General features: G+C 35.3%; 1 long non-coding RNA gene across 2 annotated transcripts; it reads right to left on the bottom strand.

Moving 5' to 3' along the window:
* Positions 1–2,479: 2,479 nt before the first annotated feature.
* On the bottom strand, positions 2,480–11,249 carry LOC111879993 (uncharacterized). 2 transcript variants are annotated; one of them, XR_002846308.3, is made up of 3 exons: positions 11,111–11,249; positions 3,153–4,505; positions 2,480–3,053 (listed from the first exon to the last, which is right to left on the bottom strand). It is a non-coding gene; the product is annotated as an uncharacterized LOC111879993 (long non-coding RNA). The 2 variants fall into 2 exon arrangements; XR_006190376.2 differs by having other exon boundaries at positions 2,480–4,505.
* Positions 11,250–12,103: the final 854 nt, after the last annotated feature.

Raw genomic sequence — 12,103 nt, 5'->3', positions numbered from 1 at the left:
TTACAAGCTTTTATGGCTCAATAGATGAAAGGATAAAGAAAGATGAAGCCTTCCCAAGTTTATGAAATCTAAGGTATGTTTATGTTGTATCATTTGTCCTTCAAAGGATGATAACTTCATTTAAGTCATATTTTGGGTTGAAGTTGTTAATAAAAACTACTTTTAGGAAGTTAATGTAATGGATTGGGACAATTTGGGTAAGATAACATTTTTCATTTAGAGAAATTCCTAAAAATCACTAAACAATAACTATTGGAATGATTTTTTAAATAAAAAAATTCTAATCTATACGTAAAATAAAGAATTGGTTTTAATTTTAAAATTTACGCCTATATCTATTTATTAAAATACATACATAAAAAACAGAATAAAAAACACTGGTTCTGAAGCAATAAAACAACAAATAAACTGAGGATATTTACTATGAAACATCTTGTGAGATGCTATGCAACTCACCTTTGAACATGAAACTTCAAAACAAATACAAAATAAACATACAAGGGTTCATAAACAATTCATATTAGATCAAATCTAAGATGTGTAACACCGTAAATTTTCAACCCAAAATTTTCATTTTTAAAACACATGTCACATTTTCTCAAAAATCACAATTATCAATTTATCAAAAAAAAATTAAATTGTTTATCACAAATCCAGGATCCTCCAAAAACATATCTCCAACGTGAGTGTGTGTACAATCAAGCCGGTGCCTTCCCGCGATCCTTAGAAGTACATGAAACACATAACACATAACACGGTAAGCACGAAGCTTAGTGAGTTCCCCAAAATACCACACACAGCTCATTAGCCACTCGAGGCTATAACTCAGTAAGACCCTTTGGTCAATGTATCTCAGTGGGACCCTCTGGTCCCATAACTCGAGTGGACCCTCCGGTCCTAACTCAGATGGACCCTCCGGACCTAAGTTAGTAAGCTCAGAATAATAAATAACATAATTCACATAGACATAATGCATGATATCACAATACTCAATATAAACACATAAGACCCTCCGGTCACACAACTCAGATTACCACTCTAGGTATGTATAGTGAGAAGACTCACCTCGTAAGCAAGCAAGCCAATAACCTCACACTCGAATCTCGAACTAGCCACTGCCTAACACAAAGGATAAATATCTCTAATTAATACTCTTTTCACGACTCTAAATAAACCAAGGGTTATTCTTTCTCTCTCTAACTCTTGAAGTGGGTAAAAGACCATTTTACCCCTCCATGGTCTCCATTACTCATATTTAACCAAACCCTAAAGTCAACAGAAGTCAAACTCGAGTCAACAGTCCATGTTTGAGCCGACTCGCCGAGTACATCCATGTGACTCGTCAAGTCTACTCGTTTCCTCAGAAGTCTTGTGAAGGTCCAGCTCAACTCGTCGACTTGACCCACAACTCGCCGAGTTATCGCATGATCAAGCTCATCGGGACAAACCCTAACCGACTCGTCGAGTCAGTTCATGGACTCAACGAGTCCCTTCAATCTGATTTTTCATCCAGACATTTTAAGGTAGATCTACCTCCAAACACTAGATCTAGCATCCCAAGACTCGATTGTCACGTAAAACTTCGATCTTTACGTTCATGCATGGTAATTTTGCTCCAACATACCAATACATGCTCTCACAAGGTGTTAAGCATAATAACCCTCATATGGATGAATAAAGTTGGGACCTTTGGACTCTAGGGACCTCACAGGGTCCAAATCTGAGGTCTAAACCTCATGATAACTCTGTATGCTCGAAGTCCTAATAAAAGGTGGTAGAAACCCTAATCTTCCAAATCATGAGATCTAACCAAATAAATGAGAAAGGTGCAGGCTTTTTACCTTCCTCTTGAAGCTTTGGACGAATTGGCCCTGGATCCAACAGTTCCTCCTTGTTCCTTGCTGGACAAACTCCTCTTCTCCTCAAAAGATGCACTAAAATTTCTCAAGTTTAGCTTTGAGACTCTCTTAGCTCACCACACATGTTTAGGGTTTCACACAAGAAGGTTGGACAGCTGGTGAGCCGCAAATGAGGCTATAAGTTTCCTTAAATAGGCCCCAAACCTGGGGATTTAGGGTTTCACCTCACAACGTCTACTCGGCGAGTCAGCTCCTTGACTTGTTGAGTCGGTCATTAGACCCACGTGGTGAATTAGTCTCTACTCGACGAGTTGAGGCACCAACTCATTGATTTGCTCAATGGATCTCAAAAATAAATAAATAAATAAATAATATACCTGGGAGCGCGGATGTTACAAGATGTACCATATTTCACATATCTAATTCCTCGTTTCCAATTTCTTACACTTATTATTTTTTTTGTAGCTTTTTAGTTTTTATTACTACGTTATATGATATAGATTGTATATTGTAATATCTTATTCTATAGATGATGCAAATTATTTTCAAAACCCACCACTTAACAAAGGGGTTAGTCCAATATGGAACAAAAAGATATCCCACCATTACACCAAAAGACCTAATAGTAAAAGGGAGATATAATTGATATATAGTTGTTCTATCTGAAGCAAAGAGTACACAACAACATGATTCTTTAAACAATAAATTACAACACGTAAATCAATAAATGTAGACTCTCAACATCTTGAGAATGTTCAAACATATGAAAAAATAAAAACAAAAATAAGAGTGGTAAAAAGCCTATTACTCATGTAAGATATTTACATTCATACAATCATGGGGAAAGCACTACATGTCTTTTGCAACAAACAACCTGCCTTTTCCAGGATTATCACTGTCAGAAAATCTCCAGTATTGGGACGATGGGGCAACAAATGACTCTAGTTTAATAGTAGCACCACTTTGCCTCATGTAACTATGAAAGAATGCACATTCTTCTATTGTCTTTTCAAGAGGCACCCAATTCAGTTTGTAAATATTTGGTTTTTGAATATTGTCATAACCTTGTGACCATTATGCCATCACATAAAGGTTTTCATCCAAACATACAAACTCGAAAACTCGGATTAGCTTCGGAAAATGTGTATAGAGTAATGTCAATGTTGTCACCGGAGCAAGTCTCATTTGAAATACCTATGAAAAATCGACAATTAGTGTATATATCTTCCCCATGAAAGCATGTAAATCATGGATGTGAAAATTGGTGTACTCATGATTCCATTCTTTTTTTACCTCTATAGAAATCCATATTTGGTAGTCGTAGCCATTTATCACAACAAACACGTACCCATGTATTGAAGGTGAAAAGGCAAGGATATCCTTGACTCCTATTCCTGGATTTACATGAAAGGGGACATTAGGAAAATGAAGTCCATACTTTGTGATAGGATTCACAAGACAGAAGTCACGAGTTTTCTCCCTGTATACGATCATGTAACCATAAGTTAATCCAACACATGTTCTTTTAACAGAACTGGGAAGGAGGGTTTTGATTCATCATCCTTTAAAGTCCTCCAGGTAGCAGCTTGTAACATTCATATTCCGGTAATTTTTCCCTTTTAGCCTTAATGCAAAACTTTACATTTTGGTCCCTAGCTAGTATGTAGGGCGTACTCTAGGAGTACGCTTATTATACAAGCTATTCCCAGATCGCGGGACTCATCCACGTACGCGGGGGCGTACATAGAGTACACATGTTGTACACGAGGTACGGGTAAACCCTAATTTTAGAGTTTGCAACCTATTTAAACAACTTTTCTCGCATTTAGACACCCTTATGATCAACCTCCATCATCTTATGCCCTGAATTCGAAGCCCTAATTGCCTATTGTGAGTTTTTGAGCTTGTAAGTGAGATTTTGGTGGTGTTTTAGTGAAAGAAGAAGAAGAAGAAGAAGAAGAAATATTGGTGGTTGCTTGGGAGTAGCTTGAGCTTGTAGATCCAGCTTCATCATCATTTCAAGCCATTTGAGGTATAAAGCTCTCACCTTGATGGTCTTTTGTGCTAGATCTAGTTTATGGTGTTGTTTATTCACTTTTGAGTCTTTTTTGTTAAAGTTGAGCTTTTAATCTACTCCAGAAGCAAAGGCTACTAGATCTTAGCTCCATTTAGGCCCCATGTTCATAAAAATGCAAACTATATGGAGGATATTGGTCCATGCAAGCATTAAGATCTTTATTAAGCTCCTTTTTGAGCTTTGAGTCCCATTAAGCCATGATTGAGTGTAAAGTTGCCAACTTTACGTGAAAAGTCACCCTTAAAAACGAAAAATTTTCGTATTAATTTTTGGGATGTTACATAGCTGCTTTTCCTAGCACAAGCATATAGACATGGACATGGGTGGTTTGGACGCCATAAACCTCTTTCTATTAGAGAGTGCGAACGATCCCCATGATTTGCAAACTCTGCTGAATGCAAGAAAATCGACAACTCTCAGTCGCATCATAACTATATAAATAACATCGTGGTTAAGATCTCACCAGGGTACCACACCACTTTTGTCACGAGTCTTGAACCTCTTCTTGCTAAATGCATCATCATGATTCCCATTTCTATTCCTACTCCTTGTCTTAGCCATTACCATGCCTGCAGAAGAAGAATAGATATACTTTAGATCTTGGTCGGTTCAAATTTCACTTAGCATACAAGAGAATTATAAGCTGAAAACAAGCATTACGTATTAATGTTTATACAGATACTACCCTTCACAAATAATTAATTTTTAACAAAATGTTCCAAGTAAAAGACAAAACAAACATGAAGTCATGAAGATAGCAATATGAATTTGTACATCACTACATGCCTAATTTAATTTATATGGACGTCTATATCAGTGCGTGCATGAGTAATCTAGGAAACAATGTTACCTCCTCTTTTTTTTCTTTATCAAAATATATATACAAAAAAAAATAAAAAAAATACAAAAATTGAAGACAATGCTCAATTACAAAGCTGTAAACGAACAACAAAGTTGCTTTTGATTTGAATAAGTTGACTCCTAAATCCTAGTATACAAGTGACTAAGTCAATTACTCAATTACAAACAAACCAATGTAAATGACTTGTCATATTCCTTTGTAGATTTTTTTTGAAACAATGAGAAATTTCAAACATAGCCACACGCCCAGCAAGATAATAGGCTAGGGAAACAAGGGTGAAAACTGATATTATGTCTATTTGGACTTTCGACCCCTTTCATCATTTCCATTTATCCGTAAATATGCTTTCATGGATAAATGACAAGATTAAAAGGGGCCGAAAGTTCAATCAGAGATAATATCTATTTACCCCCAAAATTTTAAATATTTTCCAATTTTATTTAATTCCGTTTTAATCCTTAGTCACTTGAAATTAGGGATTTTTCTCGATTATGTAATTGATTAGGTATCTAAGTTGATTAAGGGGATGTTTGACTTAGCTTTTCACAGCCAAAAGTCCTTTTTGGAAAAGAAAAAATGCAAAAGATGTTTGGTAAATTAGTTTTAAAAAGATACTTTTGGAGTTTTTATAGAAGGAAAATCAACTTTTTGGAAAAGTCAGGAAATCCTGACTTTTTGTAACTTTTCCAAAAAGGACTTTTGGTTTTTAAAAAAGTTAAGCCAAACACCCCCTAAGTAGTGTCATGTTAAATTTTACACAACTTGGCATACCCACCAAATTTATAGGGTCCCATGTATGTACCTATGTCAAAGTGATCAAACGAATGGGTAAGTGCATGTGCGGGTGCAAACGGACGGCAAGGAAGAGCGTCCCCAGACCTATGGGGATGACATCTGACGGAGCAGGACCTAGCATGGTAGGACCTAGCATAGCAGGATCGGGAGTACCCCCACCACAACGAGACATCGAGATTCCTGTTCGACATACAGGTCTATCCCCGGAGGAGTCTAGGAGGATTCAGTGTATGGCAGCAGGTTTATGTCAGGATCGTGCAATGATTGATGAACATCAACATATATAGGATGAGATGATGGTAAGAATGGATACCCTGCATCAGTATGCGACAGAAGCTATCCAGACTGCCAGGAATGCAGAGAGAGTTGTGGATCGTTTGGTGACCACATGCTATATGTTTGGAGGAGTACTCCTGATTATGGTGTTGATGTTTTTCGTTGGGATACTGATCCATGTTTGGTTCTGATGTCTGTACTTTACTTCGCTATGTTTTGAATACCCATGTGGGATGTCTTTTGAAATGTCTTTTGGAAGAAAACTGAAAACCTTGTTTTGATAATGATGTAATGTTTTGGAATGTTTAAACTGTTTTAAATATTTTGTAGAAAAACTTATATTATGTTTGTCAAAAGTTTGAAATGTGAAGTTTAGTTATGAAATTTATGATAAATGTTTATTGTCAGATAAAAGATTTTGCATAAACAATAAAATTGTATGCATAATAGTGGTGCAGAATATGGTTTTGACTTTGTGCAATGATTTGGAAAATAATGTAGTACCGAAAACTTTACACCATTTTAAAAATAATTACTTATATGTATTTTATTATTGTGTCTTAGAACAGTGCCTTCAGGAAGGCCAACTCGTGGACGCCCACAGAACGAAACACCTGATGTTGCTCAACCAGTAGCACAACAGCTCATGGCGGCAATCCCAAATATTGTCACTCAAGTCACAACGGGTCTAAACGCAACTCAAGAGGAGTAAGATTCCGATTGTGAAAGTTTGATGGAGCTCAAAACGCGGGCCGGAGTACACCTGGGAGCGTGAGGACCTCATGAAGGAAAAGTATCCACAACTTTTTCCATACGATGACAAATGATGACACAGAATGAATTTCGGAACGAAATTCTTTTTGAGTGGGGGATATTGTGACAACTGTCAAATTCAGGTCATTCTCGGACTCATGCATCTTTTTATAAAAACCATATATGCACATCATGCGATGGCATAGTAGTAGATATTAGGTCATAATCTTGTAGAAACTTGGATCCAACAAAAATCTAGGACTAATGTACTTGACTCTTACAATTCAAGTGAGTTGTTCAACTACTATAGAGAATGTCAATACCCGAATTTAAAAAAAAAAAAAAAAAAAAAAAAAAAAAAAAAAAAAAACATTGATACAATTGAAAAAGGGTACAAAACCCTAAAATAAATTAAAATCTTCTAATTTCACTTCATTATATTTTTAAATAGCTAACACGGTCCCAAAACCCTAAAAAGCCGTAAAAACCAAAATTTTATAAAATTAACACCTAAACTCCATAAAAATTTATTATAAACCTTATAAGATCAATTTAAGTAAAAAAAAATTAGTAAATATAATCATAGAAAGAAAATTTAATTATTAACATTTAACCCTAATCTACAAGTTAAATGCCAAGATTTTATGAAAAGAAAACTAAGTTAATGCATAGTTATAAAAATATGGAAAAAAAATTTAAAAATAGGAGAGATTATAATTATAAGAAATAAGTGAAAGGGAGACTCTCTAATACCCTTAAAAAACTCGGCCTCCCCTCTCCAAATACACCCTTCCCCTTCCCAACACACCTAATCATTTTCACCACATTTGCACTCTAACTTCTTTCTCACTCTCTCTCATTTTCTATCACTTCAACCACTCAACACTCTCATTCTCCCTCTCCAAACCCACGAAATTCTCCAGCCAAGAACACCTCTCAACCTTCAAATCTTCATCTTCTAGGGTTGTTCTTCAAGGTAATCACGAAAATCCTTCATCTTCCTTCATTTTTCTTTCTTGTTTTAAAGGTTTTTCTTGTACCTTCTCATTCTTCTACACCATTCTTTATGAATGTCGAGTTTGATGATGATGGTGGTAGGGTTTCACCCAAGAACAACATGCATGTTGTTTAATGGTGAAATCTAAGGACCAAAACCTATGTCAAACCCTAAAATACGGATTTTTACAAGTTTTAAAGGTTCATATACCTTATGCATTCAAGTATTTCCTTTGAAAACATCACTATGACCAACATATCATCAAGCTCTTTAGCTTGGTGTTCATCACATGCATCACATTTTCAAGACCATGCATTGACATATGTTGGTCATAGTGATGTTTTCAAAGGAAATACTTGAATACATAAGGTATATGAACCTTTAAAACTTGTAAAAATCCGTATTTTAGGGTTTGACATAGGTTTTGGTCCTTGAATTTCACCATTAAACAACATGCATGTTGTTCTTGGGTGAAACCCTACCACCATCATCATCAAACTCGACATTCATGGATATGTTCATGAATGTTCATAAAGAATGGTGTAGAGAATGAGAAGGTACAAGAAAAACCTTTAAAACAAGAAAGAAAAATGAAGGAAGATGAAGGATTTTCGTGATTACCTTGAAGAACAACCCTAGAAGATGAAGATTTGAAGGTTGAGAGGTGTTCTTGGCTGGAGAAATTTGTGGGTTTGGAGAGGGAGAATGAGAGTGTTGAGTGGTTGAAGTGATAGAAAATAAGAGAGAGTGAGAAAGAAGTTAGAGTGCAAATGTGGTGAAAATGATTATGGTGTTGATGTTTTTCGTTGGGATAGTGATCCATGTTTGGTTCTGATGTGTGTACTTTGCTTTGTTATGTTTTGAATACCCATGTGGGATGTCATTTGAAATGTCTTTTGGAAGAAAACTGAAAACCTTGTTTTGATAATGATGTAATGTTTTGGAATGTTTAAACTATTTTAAATATTTTGTAGAAAAACTTATATTATGTTTGTCAAAAGTTTGAAATGTGAAGTTTAGTTATGAAATTTATGATAAATGTTTATTGTCAGATAAAAGATTTTGCATAAACAATAAAATTGTATGCATAATAGTGGTGCAAAATATTGTTTTGACTTTATGCAATGATTTGGAAAATAATGTAGTACTGAAAACTTTACACTATTTTAAAAATAATTGCTTATATGTATTTTATTATTGTGTCTTAGAACCATGCCTTCAGGAAGGCCAACTCGTGGACGCCCACAGAACGAAACACATGATGTTGCTCAACTAGTAGCACAACAGCTCATGGCGGCAATCCCAAACATCGTCACTCAAGTCACAGCGGGTCTAAACGCTACTCAAGGAAATCCGAGTGGAAATCAGGGTAACAATGAAAGAGAGTGCAACTACAAGTCCTTTATGGCATGTAAACCAAAGGAGTTTCATGGAAAAGAAGGCGCAGTTGGGTTGCTGAAGTGGATTGATAGTATGGAGTCGGTCCTTCACATCAGCAAATGTCTCAAACGCAACAAAGTGGAATATGCAACTTGTCTACTCCAGGATAGGTCATTGACATGGTGGAATACCCAAGTGCAAACCCGAGGTTGTGCAACGACGTATCAACTAACATGGGAGGAGTTGAAGAAGATGTTGATGGAGGAGTATTGTCCCAAAGATGAAGTTTAGAAGCTTGAGTCTGAATTCTGGAATCATACCATGGTTGGAACATAGATAGAGAAGTACACAGTCCGATTCCATGAACTTGCAAAGTTGGTGCCTCACATGGTCACTCCTGAAGAGAAACGAATTGATCGCTACATCTGGGGTTTGGCACCAGAGATTCAGGGTATGGTTACTTCATCAAACCCAACCACCATTCAGAGTGCAGTGACTTTGGCAAATCGATTGACTAACGACATGATTCGAACTAAGAATTCAATAAAGGGAAGTTTAGGTGAAAAGAGATCGTCAGAAAAGTTATGCAGACAATCGTTGGAAACCTTTAGAATTCCAAGTCGGAGACAAGGTACTTCTAAAGGTGTCTCCTTGGAAAGGGCTTGTACGATTTGGTAAAAAAGGAAAACTAAGCCCAAGATATGTTGGCCCCTTTGAGATCATTGAAAGGATCGGTCCGGTGGCATATAAACTTCAATTACCCCAAGAGTTAAGCGCCATTCACGACACATTCCACGTCTCTAATCTTAAGAAATGTTTAGCCGATGAAGGATTGGTAATACCTCTGGAGGAAATCAAGATCAGTGATAAGCTGAATTTTGTTGAGGGGCCGATACAAATCCTTAACAGAGAGGTGAAACAACTCAAGAGGAGTAAAATTCTGATTGTGAAAGTTCGATGGAACTCAAAACGCGGGCCAGAGTACACCTGGGAGCGTGAGGACCTCATGAAGGAAAAGTATCCACAACTTTTTCCATACGATGACAAATGATGACATAGAATGAATTTCGGGACAAAATTCTTTTTGAGTGGGGGATACTGTGACAACTGTCAAATTCAGGTCATTCTCGGACTCATGCATTTTTTTATAAAAACCATATATGCACATCATGCGATGGCCTAGTAGTAGATATTAGGTCATAATCTTGTAGAAACTTTGATCCAACAAAAATCTAGGACCAATATACTTGACTTTTACAATTCAAGTGAATTGTTCAACTACTATAGAGAATGTCAATACCTGAATTAAAACAAAATAAAAACATTGATACAATTGAAAAAGGGTATGAAACCCTAAAATAAATTAAAATATTCTAATTTCACTTCATTATATTTTTAAATAGCTAACAAGGTCCCACAACCCTAAAAAGTCGTAAAAACCTAAATTTTATAAAATTAACACCTAAACTCCATAAAAATTTATTATAAACCTTATAAGATCAATTTAAGTAAAAAAAAATTTAGTAAATATAATCATGGAAAGAAAATTTAATTATTAACATTTAACCCTAATCTACAAGTTAAATGTCAAGATTTTATGAAAAGGGTTAAGGTTGGGATGGATGGGGTGGGGTTTGGTGTGGTTGGTATGTAGGAAAGATGATTATAATATATTTTGATTTGATGCTAAATAAAAAAAAAAAAAGTGGATTAATAGATTGACATTTTTTGTATTTTAATAAACCATAAAGAAAAAATGACTCTGTTCAACCATACACAACCACACAGGATAAATAAATTTAAAAAATTCTTTTTATGAGAATTCACGTTCTATTTCTTCAAATCAAAACAAATAACAACTCTTAATAAAACATAAAGAATAGGATCTAATCGGTTTAAAGAATTCTATTTTTCATTTTTTGAATGCAATTTTTGTTAGAGTTCACATTCCAATACTTCCAAATAAGAAGAAAAAAGAGTATTAAATATCATGAATATATACCATTAAACCCTACGTATAACATAATCGAGTAATCACTAATCAGCTATCGAAAATTGATATAATAAAACGAAAATAATAATATTTCATAAGTATTTGACATAAGAAATACCTGATTGACGGCGGTAGACGATTCGGGTAGAAGAATCGGCTTGAATTTGAACTGTATGTATAGCTTTAAGAAGTAATCCGTAGAACTAGAGATTAGTGTTGCTTCCAATTCCATGAATTTATGATATAACAATCGCACGATTTTGGATAGAAATGCATTTTGGGCCTCTCAAGTCTTGGGCCCAATATATGGTCCCCTCAGGCCTAAAGATTTTAGAAGTTGGACATACCAGATTACCAGTTCTATTACAACTATCGAGTATTTGTTTCTAACTTCCAAGAATTTGTCATTTCGTCATCCTCACCCATTTTATGGGTCTGTAATCTATATTAACTCTATCCAAAGGAGGAAAGACATGAAAAAAAAGAAGAACTACATTCACATAATAAACAAAAGTCACGACTCACCAGGTAAAACAATAGCATTTTCAGTTAACATCAATCAAAAGATCATGAAAAGGGACTTTATCAATTATCACATAAAAGGGAGATATAAGTTGTTCTGTTTATCTTTATATTGAAAATGTTCCAACATATGCAATTATGCAAAGATAAAAAAAAAAAAAAAACAAAGATAAGACTGCTAACAAGCATCACTCATGCAAGACATTAACATTCAAACAATCATGTGGGAAGTACCACATGCTTGCATCGATCAACCTGCCTTTTTTTCTTTTATCAATGTCAACATATTCCCCATATTGTGCCCGTGGGTCAGCCCACGACTCTGGTTTAACAGCAACAATATTCTTCAACTTGCTATGAAAGAACGCATACTCTTTTCTTGTCTCTTCAGAGCATACCCATTTCATTTTTCCAAAATCTAGTTCATTAACCGTGAACAAACCACCCCGTGGAATAAATTGCATCAAACAAAGGTTTTCACCCGAACTTACAAACTCTGGAAGTAAGTATGGCTCAGGAAAATGTTTGGTTTCAAGTAATGTCAATTTGGGCTCTGGATTGAGTCTCACTTCATATAAAAGATAACAAG

The sequence above is a fragment of the Lactuca sativa genome, chromosome 4 (genome assembly GCF_002870075.4).
Source record: "Lactuca sativa cultivar Salinas chromosome 4, Lsat_Salinas_v11, whole genome shotgun sequence".
In the NCBI taxonomy this organism is placed as follows: Eukaryota; Viridiplantae; Streptophyta; class Magnoliopsida; order Asterales; family Asteraceae; genus Lactuca; species Lactuca sativa.
This window is presented reverse-complemented; position numbering and strand designations above follow the sequence as displayed.